Source organism: Euphorbia lathyris, chromosome 10, assembly GCF_963576675.1.
Source record: "Euphorbia lathyris chromosome 10, ddEupLath1.1, whole genome shotgun sequence".
Taxonomy (NCBI): domain Eukaryota; kingdom Viridiplantae; phylum Streptophyta; class Magnoliopsida; order Malpighiales; family Euphorbiaceae; genus Euphorbia; species Euphorbia lathyris.
Genome location: NC_088919.1, coordinates 72843236 through 72866881, shown reverse-complemented (window position 1 = coordinate 72866881; position 23646 = coordinate 72843236).

The window sequence follows — 23646 nt, the reverse complement described above, 5'->3', positions numbered from 1 at the left end:
GTCAAGCAGAACATCCAATACTTAAAGAATTACTATTAATTTATTTAAGGGCCATGCTTACTCTAGTCTAGTAATACCCAATGGTTGCTTGGCCAATACAAATCATATCCTGGGATACTCTGTCGTAACAAATATCCGGTATCCCGTCTTCTAGGTACCCTATCGTAACAAATACCCGGTACCTTAACACCCTGTCGTAACAAATACCCGGTGTTTATATTTCACGTGATCACAATATTCCTTTTTCTCATTCCAATTGCAACCATTGAATATACTATCCTAGTTTAAGCTTTTATTCTCATATCTCTGACATTTTCTAGAATCCAATTTACATTTACCATATATATATATTTCTCATTCTCATGCCATCATCGTCAATGTCATCCTCAAATATTTTCCTACCAACATGATCATCATTAACGTATCGTATAGACATGTCAAACACATAGACCAAACCAATTACACAATTTATATCAATTAGTCAGTATAACAACAAACACACAATCAGAGTAATCGTATATTTAATTAACTACTCACATTCATTACAAGCATATCAATCAATTACAATAAACATACAAATAAGCAAACAAAGAGCTACGTATATATAATTAACCACTTACTTGATAATTTTCATTAGGAACTAAATATCAAATATTCTCCATCTATTCTTTTCTTGCTCCTTGCTTCCATTAAGAAAACAATTTCGTTTCTTCAAAACCCAAAACTAAATTATTTTGCATATTAATTTCAAGCGGCCACCCAAAAGAAAATTGGATTCCCTTTTTATATATGCATAAAATAAGGTTTAGTTAAAATAGGATTTCTGGTTGATTATAATCCAAAATCATTATATATATAAAACTATTATTTATAATAACTAATTCTACTAGAGAAGTGATTCAATTTCGTATGGGAGATTATTTTATTACTATTTTGTAACCACTAGATAATTATAGTATACTAACAAGAATAATCAAATAAAATAATGCTAACAAGAATATCAATTAAGATAATGCTAACCTATAAAACATTTAAACATTTTTTTGAAATTACTTTCAAATAAGATCATGCTAACAAAAATAAGATAATGCTAACATATATAATATTTAAATATTCTTTCCAAAATTACTTATTATTTATTTATATTAGTCTAAACTAGAGGTACAAATTTATTTTACCACCCTAATTAATTTTTTTTATGATGGTACAATAAAAATTTATATGCATACCAATAATAAATGCCCGTATAAATTATTTTGCAGACGTTAGAGTTAATTATTTTGTGGGCGTTACAACTCAACCCTAAGGTTCCGATCTTGCAACCACGTAACTTTGGAGTATAGGTGCACGGCGCGCCGACACACGTGGCATGTTTTAGCGTGCGAAGGTCATGATGACAACCTACGAGGTGAGGGGCATGAATAATACAACAACGTAATTTGGAATCACCTCGGCATTGTGTATAATCGTGGCGACATCTGTAGGTATGTCTTGAGATACGAAAGGGAGATGACGACGACCCGTGAGATTATGGTTCTATTTGAGATCAAGGTACCAGTCATAATCTTGAGATGTGTTGGCTAAGGCGTAGCGACATACATGGTATGTCTTGAGGCATAGGTAGGACGTGTATGAGACATGTGATGAATGGTTAATTCGAGTCTCGAAGGAACCGACGCCGTGATAATGTTTTTTATTTTTTTTGGAACTATCGATATGTTGTCAGCGACGTGGCGACACACGTAGTATGTCTCGAGTCGACCATGCGGAAAGTGAACGGAATTTGCCCCACGATGCGAATGTTATGACAAACGATGTATGACCACCAAGCTGTTTGGATCTGGTAAGGATGCATATCCAACGAACAATATTCCTAACCATGATAGAGGGAGGCGGAGTACGTCGTGACACATGGGATATGTCTCCGGATAACTTAAACACGGTGGCAAAGACGCATGTGATATGCCACGATGCACAGGGTATACCCCCTAATGGTATAACAGGACGATAAAGATGTGTGCGGTGTATCCCACACAAAGTATAACACGACGAAGACGTAGGGAATACCTCAGGGTCTAAAGGTGCTCCTTCGGACTAATATATGAGACACATCATAACACGCGGGGTAGACCTTTTGACGGGCATGCGAGACATGGTGAAGACGCGCGAGATACATTGTGATATATGGGGCATGTCTTCCGTTAAGCACCTAGCAAGGCGAGAACTCAGGTCATGATATACGGGGGTATGGCTCTAGACTAGCGTATCTGATATGGAAGACGCATATGCGACCTATCGCGATGTACGATCTTGACAATACTCGGACATAGGCGGTGCATGGCGGCGCATCGAGTACACGTCTTGACTAGCGTATAGCTGACGTGATGGAGACGCATGGGACACTTCACGATATGAAAGGTGGGACGAGGCAAGGACGTATGGGATGCGTCCCAGCTCAAATGGTATGCCTTTCGTTTAACGTATATAACATGGTGAACAAGCACCTGATATGCCATGACATACGGCGCATGCAACTCATGCCCCTCACTTGGCGCAAGGAATGAGGCGAAGATGTACAGGATGCGTTATGACACATATAGTACACCTTCTGACCGGTGCGTAATGACATGGTAAAGACACAAGGAATGGGTCATAATATACGAGGCACAACAGGGAAAAGACATATGGGATACATCACGACATAACAGGTACGCCTCCTGATCGGTGTCTGAATGATTAATGGAAGGTGCATGGGGTGCGTTACGTCTCCTGGAGTATGACAAAGTAAAGACGCAAGGAATACATCACCACATGATAGGTGGGGCTCATGACGGGTGGACACGACGCAGCAAGGATATAGCGGATACGTCACCAGGGAACAGTACGCCTCTTGACAGGGTAAGGACATATTGGAGGGGCCGCAACATACAGGGTATGCCAAAACAAAGGCGTAGGGGATACGCCATGACATAAGGGTCGTACCTTCTGACTAGTGCCTATGATACTAGGGAAATTACGAGGTACGCTACCATACGTACAGTATGCTAAGGCGAAGACGCATAGGATACGTCATGACATAATCGGCATGCCTCCTCGCTAGCATACAAACAATATTGTGAAGACGCCCGAGATGTGCCAAGGACGCATAGGATGCGTCCCAACACACAGGCACGACAAGGCAAAGACGTATGGGATACGTCATGACATAACTGGTATGCCTCCCGATGAACACGCGACGCTAGGGTCGACTCTTTCTCACATTCCTAACAAACACGTCCTAAGTCTACAAAACCTAGAATGGCTGCACGCAGTTCGGTTAGCATGCGACACTCTATATGGTATGACTGTAATGATTTGTTAAGCATAGGATGTATTATGACTTAAATCTGAATTGACTGATGTACAAACAGATAGAAATCCATACGAACAAACTAGTTAGTGAAAATCGTACATAATGCGTAATTAGATTGCAATGAGAAAATGTTAGATAACAATCACAATCATCACATCATCTCTCTTCCATCCTTATTCCTCCACACACTCGTTGGTCCAAGTCTCTTTCCTAGGATTTTGGTATAGGCTCACATCGTGGTCCAGAGGACGCGTGATGTCGTCGATTATTGCGGAAAAATAAATCATTCACCAAACAATACAATTCGTTTTAACGCATCAGCGTTCAGTGACTAAGATATCGACAAAATCGGATTGTCCTTTCGAATAACTCGTCTTTCGTTATTTCGCGAGATGCATTAGTTCGGGTTTTGACTCCCTTTTGAGCGTATCTCGGATTTTAGACGTGGTACGAGTTATTCTTCTGATCCAATCGTTCGTTATTGACAATGACTCGTTCCCTTTTATTCGCGTGGGTTCGTGTCTCAATTTTTGGATGATAGGATCTTTTGGATCTATCGAGAGACGTAACCATGCGTTCGTTTAGTGATGAAATCACTTTTTATTTTAGGGAACGAACTCATCGCGTAACGTGTTTGTTTCTAGCGTCAAGAATCCACTTGCTCGTTTTAGCTACGTGAAAAGGCGGCGAGTCTTATTTGAGCACGCGATAATCTTTCGGCTAATAACAACTTTTTATCTCTTCCAATTTACGGGATATATCATCCTAGCGTGGTTATAGGAAATCAACGTTTCGTTTAATCGCATGCTTATTCGAAGCAGGGATATTACCCTTCTTTTTCATTTAGGCACGAGTTAAGTAAACACACATGTCGGGCCATATTTCTTGCAGTTTTGGTAACGGTCGAAATGATCGAGCCATTAGTCAAACCCACAGTCTCGTCCATATGGTGCAATCATGCGGTTTTTTAATTTGGCTTTATGATTTTAAGCGGCGTATATACCAGTTCGAGGCACGTATTTAACGATATTGGTTCATTTTCTTTAACTACTCTCGGGATTGACATATATCGTAGATACAGAATGATTTTGGTCGTTTCATTTTTATTTTTTAGTCACTTTTGCGGATGCATCCATTTCTCTTAAGAACAACACAAAGTGTAACGTAAGAGTTCTTTTTTATTCGGAAGGGACGAGCCAAGTTCATGAAACCCTTTACAACGGAGTTGTTCAAAACAGAAATGTTCTTCGTTTTCGTTTTGTCATAATCTCGTTTTATCCCAACGTATTTAAAGAATGTGAATAACGGCTATCGTTAATATAGTCTTTTGAATCGAGATACGACTATCCTTAATATCAAATCAATTTGTACTAATACGTGCTTACGTCACAACGTGTTTCCTGAATATGTGCCTTCTTCGGGACACAGAAAGGGACCAGGCGGGTCGCACAAGTTCACTCACACGAGATGACTAAGTCGTCTTTAGTTCGAATCATTTCGATGCTTTGGGGTAGTTTATATATCGGTTTAAGAGTATATATTAACGCATCGTTTCATTTCCTTTACATACTTTAGGATTAGACACGTATCATGGAAATTTGAAAACACGAACTGATTCATTCATCACATCAAAAATGGTAACGGGTAATCTTATGGCAACTTCTAAGGCTACTACATGCTGACACGGCTGACCGCGGGACCTCACAGGACCGCACAAATTCGCCCCTAACGAATGGATGGGGACCCTTTGGCGCCTTACTGTAAGGGGGAACTTACACTATCCTCTTTCGAGCGACAAATGGACTCTCGCTAGAGGTTTCGCGAAAATTCCAAAAAGGTTTGCAATAATGCTTATGAATGCATACGAAAAGAAATAATACGATCCGTCCCCGTTAAGGGCTTAATACACGCCTTCCGGAATCAAATTTCTCGCTTCCCCAGCAGAGTCGCCACTTGTTAGACGAGGTGCCGCGGCCTAATCTCCCGGGCGGACCGGGGGGTGGACACCTCATGGCGACGTAAGCGGTGATTAGCGTCGAAAGCAACCAATCGTGGAATCAAGCTGCTCAGCAGGACCGGAGCTCGGAGTATGGAAGAGTCGCCACCCACGAATGGGAAAATGAACACCGATCCCTTGCGGGAGACCGGTGAGGGTTCGGGAAACTTAGGTATGAGCCGAGAAGGCTAGCTCCTTTCCGGAGAAAGGCTACTAGGCACCCCGACATCGCCCGGTTATGAACCACCGGCCTCCTACTCAGCGTGTTAGGCGATAACGGACTAATCGCATATTTCTTTAAGTTTAAAATTCATTTGAAACCTTTTCTTTCTCGCTTTGAAAATCGTTTTGAGCATGTCATTGAAAGCCACTTTAGTAAAGAATCACCCATTTTGCATGAATTTAAAGTATATAGGAGAGAGAGGGGGAAAAGAATTTGATTTATTCACAGTGCGATTTACATGGTTCGTACCTTAATCGCCGTTGGAACGATTTTAGGTACGTTTCAAAACCCCATTGATTAACATGATGTCGACTCGAATCGCCGTTGGAACGATTCGAGTGTTTGAAAACGTGAGATAAAAACTTTTAACAAGAAAACGTGATTAAACATACAAGTCAATTTATTTTGTACAAAACCATTTAATTAGGAAAACGATTCAAAAACTCTATTATTAAAAGCAATTTTAAGAAACGGTTTTAATTACAAGGTTCGCTTAATCCGTCGTTAGAACGAATTAAGGTTTTAAAACATGATATTTTGGAAACGATTCAAAGATGTCAAGAAAACGTTATTTACACTTTAAGAACATCTAGAAAAGCTTTAATTTAAACAAACAAATTAATCAATGAAAACTAATTAATTGAAAACTAAAATATAATACAATTACAACAATAAATGAAATAAACCAAAATTCATCAATTGAAAACTAATTTAAAACATATGTCCCCAAACGCCAAAAGGGGAAGGAAATGAGCATATATATATATATATATATTAAAATAATGATATATATACAATTTAGAAAACCAAATAAAGAATACCAACTTATATAGCTAAGTATATATATAATGACGAAAATAAAAGATATTAAATATAATACACTTTTACCCTACTTAAAAACATGTAAAAAACAATGAACAAAGTTCATTAAGAATAAGAAAATAAAACTTATATCCCAAAATAACTATTATAATAAATATATAGGAAATAACCCTCCCAAATATACATTAATCACCAAAATAACATCTAATTATCCTCAAAACATCTACTAATTAATTACCCAAAATACCCAAGTACATAACCCTCTAAAGTAATACCCAATATAGTTTAAATGAATTAAAAGGAATATATATATATATATATATATATACATATAATTTTAATAAATCAAATTGATAAAAGAAAAGATATATAAACATACTAAATAACTATATGTACCAAAATATTTAAAAATAACTTGAAAGTATATATTTCATAATATACATATATATATAAAGGACCAAAAACCTAAAAGTTGAGAAGGAGGGATCAAAACAGCATTTTTTACATTTCAGCATATTTACCGACGGAAAATCCGTAGGTAAACAGCAATCACTGACAGAAAAAGAAGAATTATAGAAACAGTCCACAACTTTCCAGATTTGTTCAAAGGCTTAAAATTAGATCTACTCTATCATTTTGGAACTCCAAACTACCAAGAACGGATCATAGTCTATAACGGAGATTCCTAAAACGACGTTTTTGTTTTAAAAAGTTATTTGAAAATATTTTTAAAACTTATAATTACAACGTTTTTAATACCCGAACTACCTTTTAATCGGATCACGGTTCGTATTGGGATATCAAAACGAGGTTTTCATTTTAAAACAAAGCCGAACGTTTATCTAATACGAGACGAAAATTAAATAAATACGAAAAATTAAATAAGACGTGATAAATAAATAAATAACTAAATAAATAAAATTATAACATAAAAATAACTAAAGAAAAAGAAATAAATTAAATAAAATAAAACGAGTCTAGTCCTCGGATAATACCTCAAGTTCGGTATTGACGGTTGAAGTCGATTGATTCCACAAATCGTGCTTTTCCGATGTTTTTGGTAAAATTTTAACTTTTAGGAAATTCGGAATTTTTAGGAAAAAAAAATGTTTTTTCAAAAAAAAAGTCACTTCTCTCTCTAAAAATGTTTAGAGTAAGAAGCTCCCTCCAAAAGTCCTCCCCTTTTTAATGCATTGGGATCCGTGTCTTAAATAGGCAACGGATCCCGGAGCTTTGGGCGACGCCTAAATAAAATTGGGCGTCGCCCAAAGCCCGTTGGGCGAACGCCCAACCTAGTTAGGCGAACGCCCAACCTAGTTAGGCGAACGCCCAACCTATGTTGGGCGAACGCCCAACTTTCGTTGGGTGGACGCCCAACATTAGTTGGGCGAACGCGCCCAACTGTCGTTGGGCGTTCGCCCAACGTCGCTGGGCGCTCGCCCAGCGGCCGTCGGGCGTGCGCCTTGCGTTGTCGGGCTCGCGCGCCCCATGGTCGTCGAGCGCGCGCTCCGCGCTGCCGGGCATGCGCGCCCAACGGACGTCGAGCATGCGCCCCGCGCTGCCGGGCGTGCGTCCAACTGTCGTCGGACACGCGTCGGCCACTAGGCGCTCACACCACGTCGCTGAGCACTCGCGAGCCGTCCACTTGACGACCGCAACTCACATTAACTTTTCTTTTCTTATTATATATTTTTGTTTTAAAACTTCCGGAATTAACCGCTTCGACCGTCTTGTTTACAGGTTTTCATCACAGGTCCTCCGACTCGGTGTCTACACCAGCAAATCCATAGAAAGGAGGACAACTGACCCCATCCAAAACCCTAGACCAGGTATTTATTAGGGGCTCTTGAGAGCCTCGCCGAGGTACCAGCAGGTCCCCTCTTATCTGACAAAACTATAGAACTATGGGTAATTTTCTGTTTGCCTTTAGGTTTTTTCATGCTAGTTTTGTTAACACCCATAGCCTTCCCTGTACTAGGTTCACCACAGTAATTAGGAATACTAACATTATTTATCTTCACTTTCCCTTGAGAAGCCTGAGCTTGGGATCCAATCTGGGCTTCTCCTTTGGAAATAAAAAGGGGATTAACCGTCTCAACCACCTTATTTGATGGTTCAGCAGATTCTAAGCCTGGCATACTTTGCTCAATGTGTTCTTCAGCCTGGCCAGAATCTTGGACGTCCTCAATAGATAGAGCCCCAAATCTAGACCCTGAAGTGATGACTGAAGTAGCCCCAGAAGCCACCCTAATTTTAAGGCTAGGCTTCTCCTTAACAACAAGATTAGCAAAAGGATGGGCCAGAGTAGACTCGATATTAATGCCAGGGGGGACGATTTTGTACAACAAATGGTCTCGTCCTTCGTCTAGCCGTCCTCTTTGCTACCATCCATCGGCCAAAATTCCCCCCATCTCCTTGGATCCCTTCAGCTCTATCATTAACACCCTTAATTACCTCTTCTAACACCTTCTCCCTCTTAGGGCATCCCTCATAAGTATGACCATACATACCACATTCAAAACAAATATTTTGTAGGCCTTCATACTCAATAAAGTAAACCTTATTGTGAACACAGAATTTTGACAAAAGAGGTTTGACAAGATCAATATCAATACACACTCTTGCAAACTTACCTCTAATAGCCCCAATGGTAGTTTTGTCCATATGGTGGACCTTTCCAACAAAACCGCCTATCTTATTAAGAAACTTTTCACTATAATACTCGATAGGTAGGCCCGGGAACCTAACCCATGTCAAAATCCTGTTAACCGAGCAATCATGAGGATTAAAATTAGGATCTCATGGCCTTAAGGCAAGAACATGATTGGAAATAATGTACGGTCCCCCATTGATCACAGCGTTATAATCCTCAACCCGAGTAAATTTAATGACATAGTAGTCATTTTCCAAATCAGTAATACTGACTTTACCTTTCTTTGCCCACTGAGCTTGGATCCTCTGAGCGAAATAGTTAAAGCTGATTCTTTTCCCAAGCACCATCACTATTAATGAGATCCTCCACTTATCCCTAAGCGCCCGCTTATCAGCTGATGAGAGCCTGATTACAGGACATAACGGATCATCCTGATCCTCATCCTCTTCATCAGACTCAGAATAAACTTCTTCCGAAATTCCCTCCATAATAACATCATCTAAACAAGGCTCCTCAACCACCCCCATAACTGTATCCTTCCACGATCCTCTCCCAATACTAATGACCGGTTTTCTTTTATTTTCTAAATCTCCAAACTGCCTAGGAGATACACTTGTATAGTCCGGGTTCACAGAGGCATCTGCGCCCCCAAATTTCTGGCCAGCCCTAAAATCCCCTACCCTACCCGAAGCCACACTGCTCGCCTGCGCCAGGGCAGCGCCCCCAGCATCCATGTCGCCTGCCTGGGCAATAGCCCCGCCCCTCCGCTCCCCAGAGCCATACGGCTTTCCACCCCCCGCCTGGCTCAGCCCGGCACCCACGGCACCCTCTGCACCTGTCGCGCCCCCCAGAACTGCCGGTACTTCTCCCCTAGGGATCGCCATCAAGCCAGCGCCAAATCCAGGCGCCTGCCCCTTACCTTCCTGCACAGCCAAGCGGCGGCAGGGTCCATTGCCCTCCTGATCTGCCGGCGCATCTCCCCTTGTGACCACCACCAATTACCTTCCTGCACCGCCGAGGGGTCGCAGGATCCATAGCCCCCCAGATCTGCCGGTGTATCACCCCTAGCTCCCGCCACCAAGCCAGCGCCTTCCTCTTACACAGCCAACGAACCCCCAACGCCCCTGCCCGCCTCCGATCTCCTTCCTCTCCCATCCTCCTCATCATCCAACGCACCACCCCCCATCCCTACCTCCCGATCCCCCCTAAACCGAGCCCCAACCTCATCGGCCGCCACCCTCTCCGACGATCTCTCCTTCACGCGGTTGCCTTTCACCATAAACCCTAGCAGAGCAAAAATAGAGAGAGAGAATTGGTTTTTCTTTACATCAAATTAAATGTTTTGATATCACAAGTGTTATTTTAGTTCCACATTTTATATATATAATATATTTACTCTCTAATTAAGCCACATCGAATTAAATGTTCTGATATCTTGACAAGTGTTATTTTAGTTCCACATTTTATATATATAATAGATAGATGTCACATTGTGTACAAACTTCAGGAATCATTTTAATTAACATTTAATTAGATCTAAAAGATTGGATTTATCATAAAAAAAAGATTGGATTTAAGGTTCATATAGATACATAAGTTTTTTTTTTGATGGGAAAGCTAAAATTTCATTAGATAATAAGATTGTTGGTACAACATGAAAAAAAGTAAGGAGTAAAACCTCACATACATATAGGCTAAGCCTAATACATGATCCACACGGGCAAAGAAAAGACTAAAAATAGCAAAACAGACCATTAAAGGTACAACTAACATAGAAAACCACTGAATCATATATTTATCGTAACCCCAGATTCATAGCGGAGCAACTGTAGTCCAATCTTCAACCTTTGAACCAATCTTCAACCTTCTTTTGCAATCCCGTAGATCTAGTGATCTACGGATAAGATCTACATTTTCTGCACTTGCTACAATAGAAAAAGCTACAAAAGCAAAGATCTTAACCCACAAATACACTTCAAACTGATCCAGAGATCAGATAAAATATATCAGATCCAAGCAAAATAAATTGGTACAAGCCAACAGAAAACAGAAGTACTACACTCGAAGGAAAAAACAGAAAAAAACAGGGGAGGAGGAAAAAGAAAGACAAGCTTCCTTCTTCCTCCTCAACTAGATAGAAACAACTTAAACCTTGCTGTGAGTAGTAGGAAGAAAAAGAAAAGGAGGAGAAAAACTGATATTTAGCCGAAAAAGGAGGAGGAGAAGAAAAAGGGGGGAGAGGGGGTCCGCGGCTGATGGTGGCTGATGAAGGAAAGGTGAGGCAGAAAGATGGAATCCGTAGAGAGAAGGGAGACCTTCTCTCTCTACCACTGTCCTCGAAAATTTAAAAACTTAAATTGTATATAGATACAAAAGTTAATCTTGAATAAAATTAATTTAAAAAAAAAACTTAAATTGTATCTAGATACAAAAGTTAATCTTGAATAAAATGAATTTTATAAAAAAAAAAGTTGATGGGTAATATTTAGATACACATATGTAATTTCACTCTACTTTTTAAGATATATTATCGTTATGTAGCACACCAAAATGCAGGAGTTTCGATTTCCTATAGAAGCAAAATGTTCAGGAAATAGGCTTCCCGCCGGCGGCGGCCACAGTAGGTAGGTATGCAGAGCTCTCTACTTTACATTTTTTTTCTTTCCGATCATTTTATTAATTTCTTTTGGCGATCCTTTGGGTTATTACGCACTAAATTCATAAAACCCGTTCGATTTTGTTTTGAACATAGAGTTAGGGTTTGAAATTTTAATTGGAGTTCATTTGGTATTTTCAATAATTTAGTGATTGGAAGAATGCACAGTCACAAGTTCGTTTCCTGTTTTGGTTATTATATATAATTTTAGGAATTAATGAAAATTTTTACGGAATAAACCAGAAATTGATATCTGATTTGCTAATTTTGATCTAAGAGGGAATGCTTGCTTTTGAATCTCTGTAGTTGAACAAGAATTAATGCTTGCTTTTGAATCTCTATAGTTGAACAAGAACTCGTCAAATTGAGGTGAGTTCTCTGCGTAGCTATGGCTAATCGTCCTGCTGTAGTTAATCAACGAAAATTACTTTTCTCGATCTTTTGGGTTTTTTTTTTGAAGAACGATATTTTGGGTTATTACACACTAAATTGCAACAAATTTTTCATAAAATATAGAGTTAAGGTTTCAATTTTTTTATTAATGTTCATTTGGTATATAGATAATTTAGTGATTGGAAGAACCCACAGTAACAAGTTCGTTTTCCTATTTTGGTTATTATCTTTTTATATATAATTTTAGGAATTGTTTCCCATGTATATGATGGGAATTTTTATGGAATAAACCCGAAATTGATATCTGATTTGCTAATTTTGATCGAAGATGGAATGAATTGTTGTATTGATTGCTTTTGAATCTCTGCAGTTGAACAAGAACTCATCAAATTGAGGTTACTGCTCTGCCTAGCTATGGCTAATCTTCCGCAGGAATTGATCAATGAGATACTTCTTTGGTTGCCAGTGAAGTCTCTTCTTCATTTTAGATGTGTTTGCAAATCGTTTTGTGCAATCATCGAAAGCCAATCTTTCATCAATTCTCATTTCAAAAGGTCTTCTGAAAATAGGATTCATCGCAAGCTGATTTACCTAGGAGTACATTGGAATGATAATAAGGGCCTGACAGTTCATGCTTTAGATTTCAATGAAGACTTCCAACAAGAGGTGGTACTTGATAAATTATATCCATCCGGGTTATATACCTTGTTCTTTTCTTATTGCAATGGTTTGGTTCTTTTGTATACATTCCCTTGTGAATTTTATGTATGGAATCCATCCACTAGAAAGTACAGGATCCTTCCGGCTTTCCCTGTTTCGCGCACTCGCAAACTCAAATTTGCTTTGGGTTATGACTCTACCACAGATGATTTCAAGGCTGTAGAATTTATACCAAAGAAGGGATGCGGTTTCTCCCAGGTTTGGATTTTTCAATTGAGGTCAAGTTGTTGGAGAAGGATTCAGGATTGTCCTTATGTTGGGTACAATAGTAGTATTACACTTGGTGGCAATGGAGTTTGCTTTGTGGATGGTGCTCTGCATTTTATATGCTATGGTAAATCATATATGATTGTGGCATTTGATGTTGCAAAAGAGACATTTTCTATAGTACACGAGCTTGTTTACCAAACTAAAGGAATTCTTATCCATTTAGATGTTTTGGGAGGGTGCCTTACTATCAGTTTCTTTAGTACGAGTCTAGAAGGGTGTGTTGATATATAAGTGAGGAAAAAGGATGGAGTTGCTTTTACTTGGACTAGATTACATTCTATTACTAGACAATTTTCTAGGGGAGTGTTTAGCTTTTTTGCAGAAGGGCAAGTTGCATATTCAAGAAGATTACCTGAAAGATACATAGAAAGTGATTTTGTTGAAAATTACAATGTTCTGTTACGGTTGTCTTATTTAGGTTATATTATTTAGGGTTTTTATTATTTAAGAGTCTTTAATAAAGTCTTTTATTATTTAATATTTATTAATTTATGTTCAGTATTTCTTATTTAATTAGGTTAGACTTTTTAGTTGTGGTAGAATCCTAATTGTGGTAGGATCCTTTTGGCTAAGGATACCTTAGGTATTTAGGAATCATTGTACCTCTTTATAAAAGGAGATTTTCAATCAGATTAATGGCATCGAGAATTTGAAATCAGAAATTGATACAGGGAGTTTTAGCGATCTCTCACAAATCGCTATCGAGTTTTCAAAATAGGTTCCACGAAGAACAGGAGCAACAAGGGAATTCGAAGGAATTTTTCGGTGAACAGACCTGTGACGAGATCCTATTCGCGGGCACGTAACAAATTGGTATCAGAGCCTATCGTCATGGGTGATTTTGAGCAGTGGACGGCCAAGGTTCAGGATCTGGATCGTCGGCTAACCGAATCTGACAAAAAATTCAACCACGAATAGTGCAAAAATACCTCTAATGTTTATAGCTATGAGCAATTTTACCTTTAATGTATAAAATAGTGCAATTATACACCTAATGTTGGCAGTCAATAGCAATTTTACCCTAACATTGATAAGTTTGGTCAATTTGAGAAATAATTCATCAAAATGTCTTCTTGGTCATGAATATTGTCATCTATACTTCACATATGCATCATTTTATCATCATTAGTATCAGATCACAAACATATAATTAGACGTGAATTATATATATATATATATTCACTTTTGTACGAGTTGGACAAAAAAAATTCAATTTGCGGTAAAATTAAATGATATGTACAATTAGCGTAGAATAAGAAAAAAAATATTGTGTTTTATAATAATGTCTGAAATTGACCAAACTTACCAATGTTAGAGGTAAAATTGCTCTTAGTTACCAACGTTATGAGTAAAATTATATCATTTTAAACGTTAAAAGTAAAATTGCTCCTAGTTGTAAACGTTATGGCCATTTTTTTCATCTTATCCCTTTTATAATTTCTTTGATAATTAATTTAATACATTTCCATTAGATATTTTAAATCCGAACAACAACAGTTCAATATAATTTTATCAAACACTAATAATTAAACAACCGATAACAAACAGCTAGCAACTTACTGCAACTGCAAACAGCTAACAGCAACCGTAACAGCTATTAGCTAACAGCTAAACCAAACATACCTTAATAATAAAAAATCTGGATTAAGTATGTTTATTTGTAGTGAACTTTCAGCTGGATTAAGAGCATCTCCAACAGCCTCTTAAGTTGGCTCTTAAGTTAAAATTTGAGGAGGTAAAATAAAAAAATCAGTTCCAACAGTCTCTTAGTGGCTCCTCAAATTACTAAGAGCTTCGACATCCTCTCTATTAATAGAGAGCCTCTCTCCACCTCTTAGTTCCTCTTAATTCATTTTTTATTAATAATTTATTATTGAGTGGTCTCTCTCCTTACACTATTGGTAAATATCAATTAATAATTTTAATGATAAAATAATAAATAAAGAGTGCATATAAGGAGTATTGTTGGAGATAATATGTCTTAGTCACTCTTAAATCACTAAGAGTCAATTATTTATATTGTTTTTAGGGAGTGGACTAAGAGTGTCTTGAAGATCCTCCAAATATGTTTATTTCTAGTACCTGTTTTCTTTTGGTATGCTGCATAAATGATTTCTAAAACTATTTCCTTTTGGTAACCTTGCATAAATGATTTCTAAAAAAACAATTAATAAGTAAATATTCTTTTTTTTTTAAGAATACTGCTTTTATTAGAAAGCCGAATCGGCTAAAAGAATGGGTTCGAAGATGCCTTCATTTGCCCCGTGATAGGCAAACATACATGAGCCATCACGATCACGGATGAGAAATCCTGTCGAACTATATCCTACCTCTTTGAAAATTCCTGCATCGACGTTGCAGGCAAGGAAGCCTTCAACAGGTTGTAACCAACGAGTTGGAGGAGGCGAATCTTTCCTGCTGCTGGTGTGTTGTACCTTATGTGTCGTATGCCACTCATGTATCTCCTGTTGGATTCTTATTGATATTGTTAAGGGATTAGTTGTATTGTTATTCCATACCACTTCATTTCTGTGTTTCCAGATATTCCAAACTGCCACTGCAATTCCATTTATTTCCTCTGCTGAGCCTTCTGATAGTCGATTCACCAACCAATCTCGAAAGTTAACGATGGATAACATTCGCTGATCTCGGAAGTAGATCGACCAGATTTGTCTTATGAATGGGCAGGCATCGAACACATAGTGTTCTGTTTCATCTTGCGCTTTGCAAATCGGACATACGTTGGGATGATTACTGTGTCGAGCCGATAGATTGTGCATTGTTGGAAGGCAGTGTGATAGTAATCTCCATATGCAGTTTTTGATTTTTGGAGCTACCTTCATATTCCAGATTTTATTCCAGTTGACTTGTGAATTCACAACATTCACGCCTTGGTTTCCGATAGCTACCTGATATCCACTTTTAACCGTATAGACGCCTCTCCTTTCATGTTGCCATAGCCAATCGTCCTGTTGGGATCCTAACCTTATTGGTATAGAAAAAATTAGCTCCTAGTCCCTCTGATTAAAATTTGCTTGAACTAGCTCTCTGTTCCAACTGCCATCTTCATATATCAGATCCTGTACCATTCCTGATGGGAGGTTGAACTGCTTAGCACTTGTCCGGTAGCCATGGGCTATCCCATAAATCGATTATATGGCCATCTCCTACCTTGTTCTGTAGCCCTTTAAGAAGTAAATCTCACCCTGCTAACAAACTATGCCAGATATACGAGGGATTGTGTCCCAAGGTCGCCTCTTGAAAAGAAAGATTCGGAAAATATTTTGCCTTTAGAATCCTAGCCATTAATGAATTGGGTTCTTGGATAATTCGTCATCCTTGTTTGGCGAGGAGTGCAGTGTTGAATTGCTTGATGTTTCTAAAACCCATTCCTCCCTGAGATTTTGGGATGCATAATCGCTCCCATTGTTGCCAGTGAATCCCTGAATTTGCATCGCCGGATGCCCTCCACCAGAATATGTTTAACATCTTGCTAATCTCCTCGCAGAACTGGTCCGTCATTAAGAATACGCTCATTATGAAGGTAGGGATTGACTATAGAACTGCTTTGATTAATATTTCCTTGCCGGCTCTAGATAAGAATTTTTCTTTCCAATTGCTGATGCGGTTCTAGATGCGATCTTTCAAGTACCCGAATGCTTGCACCTTACTTCTACCTAAAATAATTGGCGCCCCCAAATACATGCATAAGTCCTCCATTTCGTTTACACCCAGCAAACTGGTTACTGACTGCTTAATCTCTTGCGCTGATCCCTTGCTGAATAGCAAGGATGACTTTTGGTAATTTATTTTCTGTTCGGATGCCGCTTCATATAACTTCAGATAATGTAGAATAGCTTATGCCTCACTTTTCTTCGCTTTGAAAAATAAGAAGCTATCATCTGCGAAAAAAAGATGAGAGACACAAGGTGCCGTTCTTGCCACTGACCAACCATGAATGAGACCTGCCCTTTCTTTAGATTTGAGGAGGATTGATAAGCCTTCTGCATATATGAGAAATAGGAATGGTGATAGAGGATCCCCCTGTCTCAAGCCTCTTGTTGGTATAATAAGATTCACTGTTTTCCCGTCGTGAAGAATTCTGTATGATACTGAAGTGACACACATCATCATCCACTTAATCCATTGGTGATGGAATCCCATTCTTACTAACATATTTTCTAAAAATTCCCACTCAACCCTGTCGTACGCCTTGCTCATGTTTAGTTTGAGAGCACCCATACTTGTACCTCTTGACAATTTTAGTTTGTGGATCGCTTCATATGCTACAATGATATTGTCAGTTATTGATCGTCCGGAGAGAAAGGCACTCTGATTGTCTTATATGACTTGTGGGAGAATTCTTTTGAGCCGGTTTGCTAGAATTTTTTTATATAATTTTAAACAATACATTGCAAAATGCTATACGACGGAGATCAGTTAGTTGTGTTACCTCCAACTTTTTAGGAATGAGCATGATGAGCATTTCGTTCAAGTTTGATGGTATAGTGGCTGAATTGAGAAGATTCAGGCATGTGGCAATCACGCCTGTTCCAACAATGTCCCAGTATCTTTGGTAAAATGCTGGGTTTAGTCCGTCTGGACCCGGGCTCTTATCTAGGTGCATTGAAAAGCAAGCGTCTCTAACCTCTTCGACAGAAAATCGGTGTGTTAAGGCTGCGTTTCCTGCCTCTGATACCTTTGCAGTGACTTTGTCTAAGATCTCTGTTGCCTCGCTGCCCTGACTTGTAAAGATATCCTGAAAGTAATTTGTCAGTAATTCTTCCAGGCCTGAATTTCTACCACACCGTATTCCATCCTCGTTGATCAACTCTGTGACTGCATTATGGCTTTTTCTGGCTGTCGCATAGTTATGAAAGTATTTAGTATTTGAATCGCCCTCCCGAAGCCAATACAGTTTTGCACGTTGACGCCAAAAGTCTTCCTGATGTGCTAAGGCTTTATTGTATGCCAAGAATGCTTGACGGTACATCCCGATTCCATACGCATCCACTCAATTTTTGAGGCGTTCGATTTGTTCCCATAGACTTGTTATGATCTTTGTGAAGTTCCCTTGGCGATTTCTGCTCCAGCGTACTAGAGCTGATGTACATCTGCTGATCTTTTGTTCAATCGGGCTCTCAATTGTCTGATTCCAATCCTGCTCGATTATATTGCCACATTGCTCGTCTCGTGTCAAATTGTTTTCGAACTGAAATCTCCTTGGTGATGTTACTCGAATCCAAACTTTAATTTCCAGAAGAATGGCTGTGTGGTCCGAACATGCAGTTGTCATGTTGCGCAATGTTGAGTTTGGAAATTGCTCTCGCCATTGAGTATTAACGAGAGCTCGATCCAGACATTCCTTTATCCAATGTGAAGTGCCCCGTCTAGTTTCCCATGTGTAAGGGTGTCCCTGCATTGGCAAACTATTTAGATCACATTCTTCTACCGTCAGTTGAAATCCTTCTAGCAGGCTATTCATGTGTCTGTTTCCTCCTCTCTTATCCGACTGTTTTAGGAGATCGTTGAAATCTCCAATGCAACACCATGGATGATTGTCAGTTGTAGTCAATGAGCGAAGTAAATCCTAGGATTCTCGTCTTTTACTTCATTCCGGGTAACCGTAGAAACCTGTTAACCTCCAATCAGGTAGACTGTTGATCGAGATTATTGCGTCAATATAATTATCTGAGGGCGCCCTAATTGTCACCTGTGCTCTTTTATTCCACATTAAAGCCATACCTCCTCCAATACCTCTACTGTCAATAACATACCATTCATCAAAACCAATCTTCTTACTTATGTTCCTTATTCTCTCTTTAGCCACCTTTGTCTCCATAAGGAAGAGAAACAAAGGTTTGTGGACCCGAACTAAGTCCCTAAGGACGTTTATTGTCCGTGGGTTGTCTAGACCCCGGCAGTTCCAGCTGATGAGACTCATGGCTCCGGACGGGTCTAATTCACAGGTCCCGTCTCTTTTCCATTTTTGTACTGTACGATGCAGTTTGTATCAATCTCCATATTCCCTGTTACCAATCTCTTCCTCTTTGGCTCAATACTGACACCCTCTTCCATGTTACTATTTTCGCTTGTGTGTGGCTTCGATGCTCCCGAGGGAAAGCCAAAAATCCTATTGTTCTTTCGAAAAGAGCCTTCAGCAGACCCTGTGTCACTATCAGTCTCGCTAAAAACGTCATCAAACTCCTCCGTAGGTTTGTGGAGCCATGCTATGCCGTTTAGATTTCCTGGTTTTCGTATCGTGGCTCGCAAGGAACTGCCATATCTCCTTTCTGAAGGGTTATCGGGATTGTCATATAGTGCATTACAAAACTTGTCAGTGTGCCCTAACATGCCACAATAAAAGCAGAACTGTGGGAGTCGTTCATATTTGAATGCCACCCAGAATTTTGGACCCCCTCTGCATTGTAGGAATTGACCAATTTTGAGACTTTTCCTCGTATCAACAGTTACCTTAATTCTCAAGTAGCTTCTCCTTATTCCTGTGAAATTTTTTAGATCACTATCAATGAATCTTCCTAGGTCATTACCCAGAGCTCGACAAGCAGCTTCTGTCTGGAAATCAATAGGTAAGTCATATATTTGTACCCATATGATTAGATTATGCAACTCTATTTGTGACGCCTGTTCCGAAGTTTGCAACTGATGTACCACCATAACGTTCTGATTGAAAGTCCATGGGCCATCCTTCAACACTCTGGCTATATCCAGTTCGTGGTAGAATTGAAATAAGTATCTCCCTCTAATGTCTGTTTCTGTAGCTGTGACTCCTTTTACTGGTCTCCTGATTGAGGCTAATGTTGATTGCATTGAATCGAAGTGTATAGTACGAGCCGACAAGAATTGACCAATAACGAAGAGTTGCGGAGTCGCATCTGGTGGTAGTAGTAGCTCATCTCCCAGGACCAGTCCCGATTCTCCAGTATCCCCTATGTGCAGATTGGCATATCCAGTTTCTATGTTGCTGTTGTTTTCCATGGTGATCGTACTTGCAGTAGGGCAATTCGAGATTTTGGTTTGATTGTAGGGTGCGTCTAGGTTAGGTTTAGAGATTCAATAAATTGGGGCGATTTTTAGGGTTTAGTTTGTTGATTGTGGGGTGTGGTTAGGAACGATATAGAATCAGGATGTTGGTACAAATCTATGTTTTAGTTTGTTGAAAGTAAGGTATGGCTGGGTTCGGTTCAGAGAAAACAGAGGATGAAACGAAGCTTATTTGGATTTAGGGCATCTCAAGAGAGAAGACAGAGAAAAACACTCCATACGGGAGAGACAGATATTTTGGGATGGACTTTATTACGTGGTTGAAGTGTAAGTAAATATTCTTTTAGTAGGCTGCATAAATGATTTCTAAAAGAAAAAAAAACCATAATTACTTGTTTTAAGGATGAAGTCTCTAATAAAATATTTTTCTACATTGAGTCTTTGATAAATGATTCTGTTATAGATTTGGTTCTTATTTAACTTTTTCATCGAGTTTGGACGGTACGCATCATTAGGACGATTCAACCTATTGATGTGTACAAATAAAAATAAGATTTTGTTAACTAGGATAGATAGAGAGTAAAAAATAAAAAGAAATTACAGAAATTAATTTTCAGTAGGTTCTTCCAAGTTCGATTTACTCCTTACCCATTTCGCAATTTCCAACATTAGAATCGCCAAATCGATCTTTTTCCCTAATACCAAAATTCATTTCTAACAGGCTCTTCCAAACTCGATTTTCAGTAGACCTTTTCATGGGTTGGGCCGGACCGGACCTAACCGGATTTCATATTTAATTACTTTGTCCAAATTCAGCCCAACCCATACTATATTTACACCGGGATCGGGCCGAGCTGGACCAAACTAAAAATGCTGATTTCCAAGCCCAACCCAACCCGTCCAAGTAATATTTATTTTATTACTAATTAATGATATCTCTTTAAATATCACTTTAAATTTAGACATAGAAGAATATATATTTATAAATTCTTCTAATGAAGGAAAATCTAATGTGTCCAACTCCGCAATTAAAACCTAAAGTAAGAAAATAAAAAACAAAATCTAACCTGTTACTACCTCCATTTCATATTACATGTCTTTCTAGAGATTTTTTTTGTTTTATATTACATGTCATTTTATATGATTAGTACACATTAAGTCGTCTTTTATTCTGCTATGAAACGTGGGTTTACGGAAATTAATTAGAATAATGGACTTATTATAGAATAAATAAATATTGGAATCAATAAATTAGGGGTAACAATGTCTTTTTTCTAATATCTTTAATTTCTGTACAACTCTCTAAAAAGACATGTAATATGAAACGGATGGAGTATTTGTTTTGAAACTTTTTGATAATTTCTCAACCAATAAAAAGAAAATTATGAAAGATATTTACAAAAATTAGAACATTAATTCATCAGCATTGTCTGTAAGTAAAAGAACTAGAGGGGCTAGCACAAATTCAGGATGGACCGGGTCCAGCCGGGCTTATTAGGTAAATCCTAAGTTTATATACAGGTTCATCTGGGTTTGGATCGGACTTGACTTAATATCAAATAGGGCTTCCTACATGAATATCATAATTAACAATAAAATTATAATTAAATCATATTAGCAAACTATTCTGAACATATCATTATTTTCTATATATAACAAATGAAGTATGATTTTACATCTTAATTTAAAAATTCTAAACTTCAATTTATAAATCATAAACCCTAGGTAATATATTCTAGACCCTTAATTTATAAACTATAATTCCTAAAATTAATTAAAAGTAATGATTTTATTGAGTTGATATAATTCAAAACTGTAACTTGATATAATTGTAGATAGTTTTTTAACAGTGAACTTCTATATAAATTTTTCTATCAAATAAATATGTCAAAACTCAACCCATAGGAAACAGGCTTAAGCAGGCTAGGCGCGTCAACGGATCTATGAACAGGTCTAATTTTCAGTTTGAAATAATGTAATGGAAACCGATTTCTATAAATTTTTTTTTTACTTTTTACTTTCTCTCCCCTAGAAAAAAGTTATTTTTTTATTTGTCCTCATATAAGTGAAAATGTCCACGTCAACAGGCCGACTCCCTCAATAGTTCGTGTTGCCCAAATTTGATGGAAAAATTAAATAAGGACTGAATCCATAACAAAATCAATGACCAGTGAGTCAATATGAAAAAATAATTGATCAAGAAATTGATCCTTAAAAAAGTAAAGTACAGGGTGTTAATTATACGTTTGCCTTTCTAAAAAGTTAGTTCGTGCATAAATACCAAATCATCTTCCTATATGGGATGGATAAGTTTAATTTTCTTATATCATCTTAAAAACCATTTCAAACAGTTGACTTTGAGCATCAATTTTTTATTCATCACTTGTCCGTTTTGAGTTTATCCGTTTTGAGTTTATAATATACCATTAAAAATATCTCATAGCATAAAATACGTTGACGTTATTTTAAACTTTATTTATCCATTATATATTTAAGCTTTAAATTGACAAAAAAATAACAAACCAAAATTTGTTTATAGTTTATTTTGGATATATATAATTTATAAAAATAATTATATATATATATAAATATTATGATGTAAGCCGGTCCGACCAATCTGAGTCATCCAGTGCGACCAAGTGACTCGTGACCCGTCTGTAAATCCGTTGATGCCCGGTCTGGTCTAATAACATTGAGATTTCGTCCTAATATATGAAATTGTGCAAATTTAATCCTAACGTTTTCAAGAAAGACTGGGTTGACCATCATTTAATTGTCACATCGAATATTCTAAACAAGTTTGTCGATATATTGAAACCGTTTCGTACATTTTTTTGTTAGTTATTTGTAACTATATTAATAACACAGTAAATATTTTAGATAGTTTGAAAAACAAAATTGTGATTAACTTATATGTAATATACATAGTTGTGAGCATTTTAAAAAAAAAGTTGTAATTTTGTTAGTAGTGCACTAAGTATATTAGATATAATTGATGTTTGGAAGGTCCGATGTGACCGTTAAATGACAGTCAAATCAGTATCTTCAAATTTTTGGTAACATATGGCTAAAATTGATCTTACTTGGAAACGGTAAGGTTAAATTTGCACAATTTTATACATTAAAACTAAATCTACACTTCCCTTAAAACGTTAGGGTTAAAATTTGATTCTAACGGAACAGTCATATATTCGCTACTAGAGACTACCTAACTCTCCTACACATGGGCATAGGATAAGGGAGTATAAAGAGCTCTCCTACACGGACTCCCCAATTTTTTTTTATTATATATAATATCTAATTAAATTATTTTTATTATTTATTATGCTAAAAATTAAGTGAATGTTAACATGTTCAGGAAATATCTAAAGTCAAACGGTATAATAGTTTATCCAATTTCTCGGTTTGAGGCTCGTCGGGCACCATTTATATTGATCCTCTTCCAATTAAAGCTTCAAGCATACGTTATAACTCGAACTCGAGATCTAGTTTAAACGACTTGAGCTTCTTAACCACTCAAACCAACTTTAATTGATAACGGTCTAAAAGTCTTAAG